The sequence below is a fragment of the Ruditapes philippinarum genome, unplaced genomic scaffold (assembly GCF_026571515.1).
Source record: "Ruditapes philippinarum isolate M1 unplaced genomic scaffold, ASM2657151v2 ctg661_1_1_1_1, whole genome shotgun sequence".
In the NCBI taxonomy this organism is placed as follows: domain Eukaryota; kingdom Metazoa; phylum Mollusca; class Bivalvia; order Venerida; family Veneridae; genus Ruditapes; species Ruditapes philippinarum.
The window spans coordinates 348,049-359,043 of NW_026861494.1; positions in this window are offsets into that span (position 1 = coordinate 348,049).

Here is a 10,995-nt window from a genome sequence, read left to right on the forward strand (position 1 = left end):
TACATTAACTTAAATTTGATACGCAAAATGGGTGCCACCAACATTCATTCTCAACACTATGGAGAGGCATTGTGACAAATAATAATCAATTTGATTAATACCATAGTAACAAATTAATTTAACACATTTTGAAAAATAGTGTGACAGTTGCTCTCTTTAGACGTGGAAAATAATTCTTCTAAATGATTTAAATTTTTTCTTATGTTGAATGAATTGAATTTAGAAAATGTACGTCAACTGCAAATTTATACATCAGTTCTATATTGCTTTTTCTTCTTAACGAACTGCTTTGTATAAGATATGATTCCTCGTTTAACTAGCTGTTTTGATTTTCATTTTTTTATTTCGTCAAATAAGTACAATTGCCGTATTTTATTTTGTAAATGTGTTCGATGTTGTTTTTTTTTTTTGTAAATAAAGTAAGTAAAATATTACAATGATCATTCTATTTAAACAATTCATAAAATGAATATTAATTTTAGGAGACGAATTGGTTTCTAAACGTGTATTATGGTTTAACTTAGGGATCTTAATCATAATACTTAGTCTAAAACCCAAAGTTAAAAAAAATCGGATTTTAGCTTTCATTTTAGGTCAAAGGTTAGAAATACTATCGTTGTTTTTCATACTTTTAACTCGTTTTTAACTCGGATAAATAGTTTAGTTTTTTTCTATGTAAGGAATTAAAATATAATATTTCAAAGTGATTTATAGTATTATAGTATATAATTCCATTCAATAACCTGACGCGTATCACATCTTTTTGTCCATTTTTATGAGTTTAAAACTAAATATAAGTTAATGTTTTTGAGGCTTTAGCGAGTCGAAAAATTTCCGCCAAAATTTTTAACAACCTTTAAATTTAAAAGCTGTGTAGGTTTTAATATTTATTGAGTGATTTTTTTCATTTTTTCACGAGGGGAAATTTAAAAAATTTCGAGAATTTAGGGAAATTTTTCTTACCAATCACTCCCCCTTTTAACTATGTTTTCATATATTTTAAAATGGTTACTGAGAAAACAAAAAATTGACAATTTTCGATAAACGATTTTTTTTGGGTAACCGGGTGGATTGGGGTTTTTGGTTTGGATTTTACCCAAAGAAACTAAAACAAAATGGGATTTAATGTTTTTGCTTTTTGGGCCTCCCCAAAATTTCCTCCCAGTTAAAAATTTCAACGAAACAATTTCTTCAAAATTTGAAAGCAAAAAGAAATGGATGCCCAAAAAGGGACTCAAGTTTTAAAAGACGAATGGAAATAGTTAAAAGGGGGAGTTTTTCCCAAATAAAAAGGTTTTGATTTTCTTTATAAAACAAATTAATGTAAACAAAATTACATTATATTAATAGGTTAAGATATCAATATTTCCACAGGAGCTTGACATTCTACAAGAATTGAAAAATATAAGCAAATAAGTGATAAATAACGGTAAATATACCCCTCTGTTCAATTAATAAACACAAGGAATTCAACGCCTTTTGCACACTCAATACAAATTTTATCCAATTTCACGCGTAATTTCAACAAACTTGTTAAGCCATTTCGATACACAATAAAAAATAATACTTTTTACAATCGCTTATATTTTAAATTAAAGCATTACTTTAATAAGAAATTGTCAATGTTTACTCAAATGTCAACAAAATATTTTGTCTGGACATGCGCTGACGACCGGTATTTGTCGGCTGTTTAAGATCGGTTTGCGTCATTATGCATTTTTTTTCAACAAAATGGGGCATATGGCCTTCGTGGTCAATTTCTACGCATCCATCAGGATTCTAAACCGGTGTTATATACATCGCCCAGGCCGATATTATTTCTTTATCATATCTTGCTATTGCTATAGTGACAGAAAGTTAGTTTTATGAAATTAGCATCATATTTATTTTAACGAAAAGGAAAACTCCTGATTGATCGCATCACTAACGTTCATTACATCAAGTTGTCTTGTCTCTTAATAGGAGGACTCATTATTTATTATACTTATTAATTTTACACAATCAACTCAATTGATACAAACCATAAGATTAGTACATCAATGCACATTGTTTCTTAAGTACTAGGAAAAAAATACATTTCATTATCGACAAGTGTATTTGCGATATCATATTTTCATTGTATTTGGGAAAAAATACACTATAAGCTGGATTTAAAAAGAAATATGTAGAGCGTTCAAAACGGTAAAATTGAAAAAGAATCAGGTTCTGTTTCATAATTGATATTAATAAAAGCAACAACCAACTAAACGAAGCCTGTTGCCTTCAATGACTGAGGCATAAGAATTCCAGCCATCGTTTATCCATGCGTGATCGTAAGCGGCGACAAAATGGGTTCGAATAATAATTAATAAAAACAAATTATCAAGCACACAAAGCCTGTTTTGGATTAGCGGCTGGCTTCAATGGTTTAGGTATAAGAATTCCAGGCACCGTTTACCCATGCGTGATTGAAAGCGGCGACTAATTGGTGTCTTTGCATCTCTAAGATCCAGCAGGTGCGTTCGTTTTGACACCATGCGTTGCTTTGAAATTAGTAATACCCAAGGTTAGCCAAATCATATTTCCTGTTTTGGCGTCATATTGCCTTTACTGTGTTGGTACGCCTTATATAACCAAACAAACAGAGCGCTAAATCACCCTACATTTAACCATCATTGTTTTTTTGTCTTTGGAATTAAAACTTTTATTTTGTAGGCTTATGGGCAGTAGTGAACAATGCTGGTATATTTGGTGGAATAGGACCAACCATTCTTCATACAAGACAGGAATACGAGAACACACTTGCTGTTAATTTATATGGTGTTATCATGGTAACGAAAGCGTGTCTGCCTTTAGTTCTTAAAGAACACGGGAGAATTGTGAACACTTCCAGTATATCAGGAAGAGTTGGTTTCTTTAATTCTTCTTATACTATTTCCAAGTATGGTGTAGAGGCTTTTTCTGATGTTCTAAGGTAAAGGAAAGCTTCAAACATAAACAATTTTAAGGTTGTTCTACGTTAAAAGGCACTCCATTGAGCTTTTTTTTACATCAATTAACTATCTTTTCAAGACTTGTATACCATTTGTGTAGGTTTGGACCAATTCATGTGATAATTTATTAATTATTCACTACGGTTTAAAGTACCCTTTTTTCGATTTTCCCGAGACTTATCAATTTAATTGAAAATTGATAATATGGAAAGGTAATTTTAAAGGTGGATCCCCCTATACCGCAACACTTGCCTGCTTTAGTTTAAATTAAGAATAAAAAATTTCCCAACGTTATCTCTTACAACATCTTCTTACTGAACTTTGGCAATTAAGGTTTTTTTGATAAATATGGGTTGCCAATATCTTTGATATTTGGCTTGAAATTAAGTTTCCCAAAATATTTTAAAGTTACAGAAAGTTAATCAAAAAGTAAATTCAAAACAAAACGACTAGGTTTTTATTTGCTCGAAATATCGATTATTTTATCTCCAATGGTTAACGGAGTGTTATATTGATAAATGTTTAATTTTAGCCAAATTTTCATTTCAACGATTTGAAAGCCCTCAACTTTGTTAAATAAATTTTGCCCCCACACCGTTAAGACATAATGGTTACAAATCTTGGGAAAAAAAGTTATGTTTAAAATTTACAATTTTGCAAATGTTAAAATATTTTTTTATTTTTGAAGGGAAATTAAAATTTGTACTTTGGACTAAAAGGCAAAAAAAATTTTAGGCCCCGGAGGAAAATTTAACACACCAAATTTTGAAAAACCCCTCCAAAAAGAAATTTTGGTCAAAAAAATGGCCCATTTTTCTCCCAGAAAAAAATCACAGTTTTCCCCATGACGCCCGCCCCGACAAAAAATAAGTTGTTTTTGGGATTGTACGGCCGTAGGCCTCCTATTTTAAACCCCCACTACGGCAAAATTCGACTTTTTTACCAAAAAACTTTTCCCCGGCATTGGGAACCCGCCCCAATTAAAAAATTTATTTCCTTGGTTTTTTTTTTTCCAAAAAAATCAGAAAAAAGAAATGGTTATTTTAATAAAAGTTTTACTTTGTTGTTAAATTTAAAAAAATTAAAAGGGAAAAAAGTAAAAACATACCCTTCCGTAAAGTCTTCTTTACTTGTTGAATCAAACTGAATAGGCAATCCTTGCGCGTTGTCCTTATAGGGCAATTATATTATAAGAAACTTACACTGGCTAGTTGGTAATTGTTTACAGCGATAACGAGACTCTTTCGAGTTCAGAGAGCAAGTTTTCTGATCTGCAACGAAACGTGTTCGTACTTTGTCATGCAAATGTTGTATATGCGTCTTATTTCGGAAAGAAATGATCGAATACTATGAGTTTTATTGACCTTACAAGTTATTAACGACGACATGAGAACATGATTCATTTATAAAATAGCGACGAAGTGTCATTTTAAGGCAGGAGGCTAGCCGTACACGGGGATGTAAGATAAGTTTATGTAGCATCAATGTTAACAAAGACAAAATCTGTCTCATTTGCATATTTCTCTACTTAAATATAACACCAAGAACTAACTAAGTTCATTAAACAAGATTTCATGCGTTAAATGACGTTTACAGTCTGTTTATTTTCAGCTATGCATAATAAAACTCTTTTGTTATTTCGGGGAACATGTTTACGTATTTTTGTAGTGTTAGCACCTTACAAGAAACTGGAGGAAACTGGATCGACAAAATATCAACCTGTTGTTGACGCATACATCCATGCAATAACAGCTAAATTTCCAAGAAAGAGGTGGGATAAGTTATAATACTTTATTGTCTCTTCTTTTTCCATTTCCTTCAATCAAAAAAGTAAAATATGATATCAACAAGGAAAGGCGGCGTTCTATGAGCGCAACCCCAACAAGACCGACCTTTACTGCGTCGGATAAAGGTTTAAAACAAACATGGCTTCAAAAATATCTAAAGCGATATGCTGCACTTTATGACGTTCACTTTATATTTTGTAGTATGTAAACACACAGGTTAATATTTGAAACCAGTTCTAGGATCGTCAGAAGTATTTCTTCTCGAAATTGCTTTCATAGTGATTACAAAATGTTTAACATTTAACAAGCATATTCTTTAAAACGAGTATATTAGAAAGCGTATTTACCTCTTTCTTATTTGTTGTGGTTGAGGGCTCTACAATAGAAGTGTCGAGGGCTCTCATTTTGACAGATCGTAAACTTTTTGAAATTGACAAAAATCTATTGCAATAATACCTATCAAGCATCTTTAGATAGATGACATTTATACTACAGCAGTTCAACCGCCTTCTTTGCCTAGCTATTTACATAGATAAGGTGCAGTTTGTTTGGAATGTTGTTTCTGCGTTGATTTTGGCCCCACTGGTTGTATTGTGGGCAGCGATTATACATGAATATATAACATATGATTATACTCACCGATATAGAGATCAAACATATACTTAGACTAAGCCATTCCAGAGACGGATTGTAAATTTTGACCTCGTTGAGAAAGAAATGTTAATGCAAGATTAAAGGGCTTTTTTAGTGGGAATAATTCATTCATTGGATGTACTTGTACCTTTTCATTATATGAGAATAAATTTCATTGATGATTCTTGTTTATATTATTTGTTAACCGTGCCCCATTGGAGCATCTGTGAAAAACTACACTGTACAAGTGCGGAAAAAAATCAACTGTTATATATACGTAAGTTGTTTTTTTTTCCTGTATGAATCTATTAAAAACTGCATTGTTACATATCAATACAGTTTTTCAACTGCTCATTGAAAGTGTTCTTAGTATAATGGGTTAGTAAGATCCAAGCGTTATATAGGTGCAGTATATATATACTGCACCTATATAACGCTTGGATCTTACTAACCCATATATATATATATATATATATATATATATATATATATATATATACGATTATATATACGATATATATATATGATTACGAGCTTCAAAGTAAATACCTTGGTTAGCAGAAAAACGTGTATGTTATATTTATGATTGACAAGATTCGTAATGCTACAAAGTGGACACACTGAGTATAAAGAGTTAAATAAAACTACACTCATTTTTTGTATTCATCAATTTGTTTTAATTCATTCATGCATAGTTACCAAAGTCTGTGCACAGTGGCTGTTCAATTTGGCAACACTGGTTAAAACTGTTTGAAAGAAATATTGATTGAACATTCGAAACAAATGCAACAGTTGAAGATTTCATTAATTCTGAAGTTAGCTTGTAACGTAATGAACACAAAATTTTCGTACAAAAATAATAAATTAGGCTAGAAGTAACAAAAGTGGGATAATTGATTGACAGACTTTCAACAAGTACCTGAAAATATAGGCGTAATTCTAATGTAGTACCACAGTCGTGGGAGTATGTATATTTCTGTCTTGGAATTGATAAAGCTGTTACGATTTCGTTCCATGTTAATATATAAATATAAACTTTATATGCTTCTAGAGATTCAACATTAAAATTATCATTTTGATATTTTAAATATTTCTAAAAAGGGCTTGTATAATTAGCTTTATTATTGGTTATATAAGTTCTATCTTCGCGAAAACACAGTTATACATTTGTTTTCACCGAATAATAGTTCAGTGCAAAAACAACAAGTTGCTCATATTTAGAAAGACTTAGTAAAGTAAATTGCTTGTTTAACAGGAAACAAATATTGTTTTGAAAGGTAACTGTAACTCTATCACCGACTTAAGTGAAAATTAATATTTAAAATAACTATTGCATGCTTTATGACACCATGCATTCAGTATATCCAAAATATCTTAAGACGTTGTTGACTGAAATATGCGTCACCTAAATGCTTAATCTGTGATGTGTTAGTTATATTATCATTCCGACATTATGAAAGGTGTAACATCATTCTTTCAAGTAATAGAATTAACTAGTAATAAAAACTCAATGACTTTTTAAATAAGTACATTGACTAGTTATAAAAAAACTTATTAACTCGTGAAATAAGTACATTGACTGGTAATAAAAACAAATTGACTGGTGATAAAAGTACATTGACTAATTATAAAAGTACATTGACTGGTTATAAAACGAATTGACTAGCAATGAAAGTACATTGACTAGTAATGAAAGTATATTGACTAATTATTAAAGTATTTTGGATATAAATAAAAACACATTGACTAGTAATAAAAGTACATTGGCTAGTAATAAGAAGAACACTTTGACTAGCAATGAAAGTACATTGACTGGTTATAAAAATACATTGACTAGTTTTAAAACCTGGATTGGTTAAAGATGTTCTATAGATCTGTATAAAATCTTTAAAATGGTGTCTTGACAATTAAGTGGTGGAAACTTTGACACTATCTTTTTTAATTGATGACAACTCCTACACTATCAATAATTTCACAAAGTTCATATTGCACTGACAATTTCAATAACACATCGATTTGATTATATGGTCGCACGCTTATGTCATTGTTTATATATGTAGTGCTAACAAAAAGTGACAAATCATTACTTTGCGTTTTTGATTGTTTTAACATGATTCACATTTCCCACTTTTAAACAAGCAAGGTTATATAAAAGGTGCTTACACGTAATATGAGTCAATGTTGTGTCATGTAACCAAAAGACGTCATGAAAAGTTGCTTTCCCTTCCAATTTAGTTAATCATTTTCATCATTTTTTTTCTCTTCCTTATACACATATTTTTTTGCGTTATGGTACGATAAAACATGGATTATCGTTCACATGTTTTGTAATTAATTAATATGGGGTACCTAACTTTGTGAATAAATTACATCTCATTTAAGTTGAACCGTGAACTTTTCTACACCGCGCACTCAAAACAGACATATATTTTCTAAATATGCAATAATATGTTTTACAAAATTTCAATTCTAAATTCCATGCGTTATTAAAATGCATGGAATGATATTATGTCTTTATTTCATAAAAAATTGCAATTATAAAGCGCACTGAATATACAATACAAAAGGAGATAGCAAAGACATTACGATTAAAATGTAGGTTGTTAGATAATCGAATATTAGAACTATGTTCCTAGAATATGATGAACGACAGAATGGATCAGCGATCTCAGGATAGCATTTCTAGGAATTCTATTCATATTTTTTCTTTCCTCAAATAACGTTAAAGATAAATCATAGGGAAAACGGTCAAAACGTGCATACAAAAGTAATAAGAATTCTGTTGGATAACAAGACATCTAATTTTAATTCTCGATGTGCTCCGCCAGACAATTGAGGATAATAATTTTATAAGTACTTGTTTTTAATGGTTTATTTCCTACTAGTTGTTTTTAAAAGAAAAGAACGAACCTCAAAAGCAAATAAAATAAAGTATATAACAGATAACACTTGAGAACATCATGTTTCTTCCGATAAATGTTCTATTTATTTCCTATAAACTCTATTATTTGTAATTATGTAGAGGGGGCAATACACAGTTTTCAAGGTGTCACAATCAAAACCTAACCTAAGTCTGTAATCACACACATGAAATTAATGCATTTCATAATCAACATATTATACATATGTATCTCACAGCAAACAGTTAAAAAAAACATGTCCACCTTCGAATTTTCTGGCACATAGCCATGTGTTTTTCATTGTTTTTGTCGCGAAAATTAATGACAAAAAATAGCAAATTACACATACTTGAAAGCTATTAAGATATCAAAATAAAATTTAATCAGATGCTACATTGCTTTTTTTTCTTTCTTAAACAATGCAAAATCTGAAAATAAAATCCAAACGGGGAAACATGCAGCTTTTCCCCCACTGTTTTATGTCTTCTGCATACCCTTTAAATTAAAGAGCTGATTTCCTAGCTAGCCTTATGGTTCATCCATTCGAATCTAACAGGTACTCCCCAAAATGTATGGGTCAAACATCACTAAGATCAAACTTTCTTAATAACTGAAACAGAAACTTGAAATATAGCAACTTTAAATATTTAGAAGCTCAAGTAGCCAGTTCAATTACAATGGTTTCTTATTTGTAAATTTGACCCTAGCCGATTCGAAATTTAACGACCGAAACTGTGCACTGCCTCCATCGGATTACAAGGGGCATATAAAAATATTATTCTGTGTTGCCCTGTAGTTGCAAGTATGTTTCAATGGTGAGTCAAATACTTCTGAGTATTCCCCCTTTTTACTGGGATGGTCTTTTCATGACTATGCATTTACTGCACTAATATTATCTCCGGATGTTGTTCTTGCGGCCAGATCAGCGCTTATATTTGATATCCGTTTTACGAGCTTTAAATGACCGGAATTATCTTCAACATGTTTCATATGGTAGGGTACTATCCCCATGATCTTTGAATAAAACTGACTTAGCACCAGGTGATAACAAGGAGACAAACAATGCACAAACATTACAATACGCTCTTTCCTCATGGAGAAAAGTCTTCTCGTTTATCACTGAGCATAACCTTTGACGGTTTAAGAAAAAAAAGATGTTCCTGTATAAACATGCAGCGGAGTGTCTTACTTTACTTTAATGGATGTATACCATTTGCCCCATTAGTTAGTAAAAGTACACATTTAGAGTGATGATTACTTTACAAAAAAATGCTGCTCAAAATGCCTCATATTAGTAAAACTAGTAATGTTGAAATATTAATAAAAATTGTTTAAGTCTGTTTAGAAACAATTATCATATATATACGTGTAGCTAAGACAACAGGCAAAATTTATTGTAACATTTTCTTTTTACAATTTGGAGTATTTGGACGTCTTTATTTGATGCAATGGTTTGTGCTGAAACCTGATTTACCTGATGAAAAGAGGAAAACACGTGAAAGGCTTTACAGGAAAATATAGATAACAATCAGTTAACCTGGAATCAAAATGTAAACACGCTGTAAGAGCTCTTTATAAGAAGTAAAGAATGCCTCAATGTATAACAAACCGTATGAGCGACGTCATAAAGGTCATGTCTCAAGTAATTAATGGCGTCAAGTCTGTAAGCGCCCTTTCAAGTGACAAAAATATATTTAATTTAATAATACTTTGCTTCGCTACCCAAACAAAATCGGGGTACGTGTCATTGCGAGTTTTAAGCTGATATTAACCGAGTGGTTAGGCTCCGAACTCCTGAATTCAATGGTAAAAATCATTAGGTGTTATAGTTGCAACTTGCAAGCAAATAGGTATATATCGTTATTCGGCAAAAGACACGGAAACACATGATAATAATATAAAGTAGCAAAATATAGCTTCTTTTAAGTTGAATTTGTGTAATGATGTCATTTTTATTGTTACTACCTTTAATGATGTTATACTTGAGCCATCTTTCATTTATTTTTGTATTAGACTGTTTTCTACTGCCTTAGTAAATATCTTAATAAGGTAAATAAATGAATGATAAATGGACACTGTGTTGAGTTCTATTGGAGTTATAATACGATGTTTTTCAACAGTATTGTGCTCTGTTAACTATGTAGAAATGTGATAGCACCCTTTGGAAATGGTAAAGAAGAATATATTTGGTATTGATAGTTGCAAGTGGTATAAAATAAACCTAGCACATGCCTTTTACATGAAATGCCCCCAAAGAACCATTGACTAGACTTGTTGCTAGGCAACAGAATTTGCTACTAGTTGCATTTATGATTGACCAGTTTCATAATTCCGCTAAGTGAATTACACAAATTCATACTTCGATGATTAACTGAAGTTGCTCTCGTTTCCAAAATATACGTTTTTTATATTTCAGCAGTGTGTTTTACATTTGACGGAATCTAATCTTGTGTAATGTGTATGTTACCGACAGCAACATCAGAATTTCTCCTTTATTCTTACATTGTTCCGACATTATTTGTAAACAAGGCACAACTTGTATCAAAACAGGCTGTCATTGATATATTTCATTGGAACGTTACTCCTGATATTAGTTCTTTATAGCAAAAGAGCTTTTAGACATATCCTGTATCTCTTTCTTTGTACAAATTTTCTAACCTGTCAACTTATTATGTTTGGTAAGTTGCATTTATAAGGTCATGT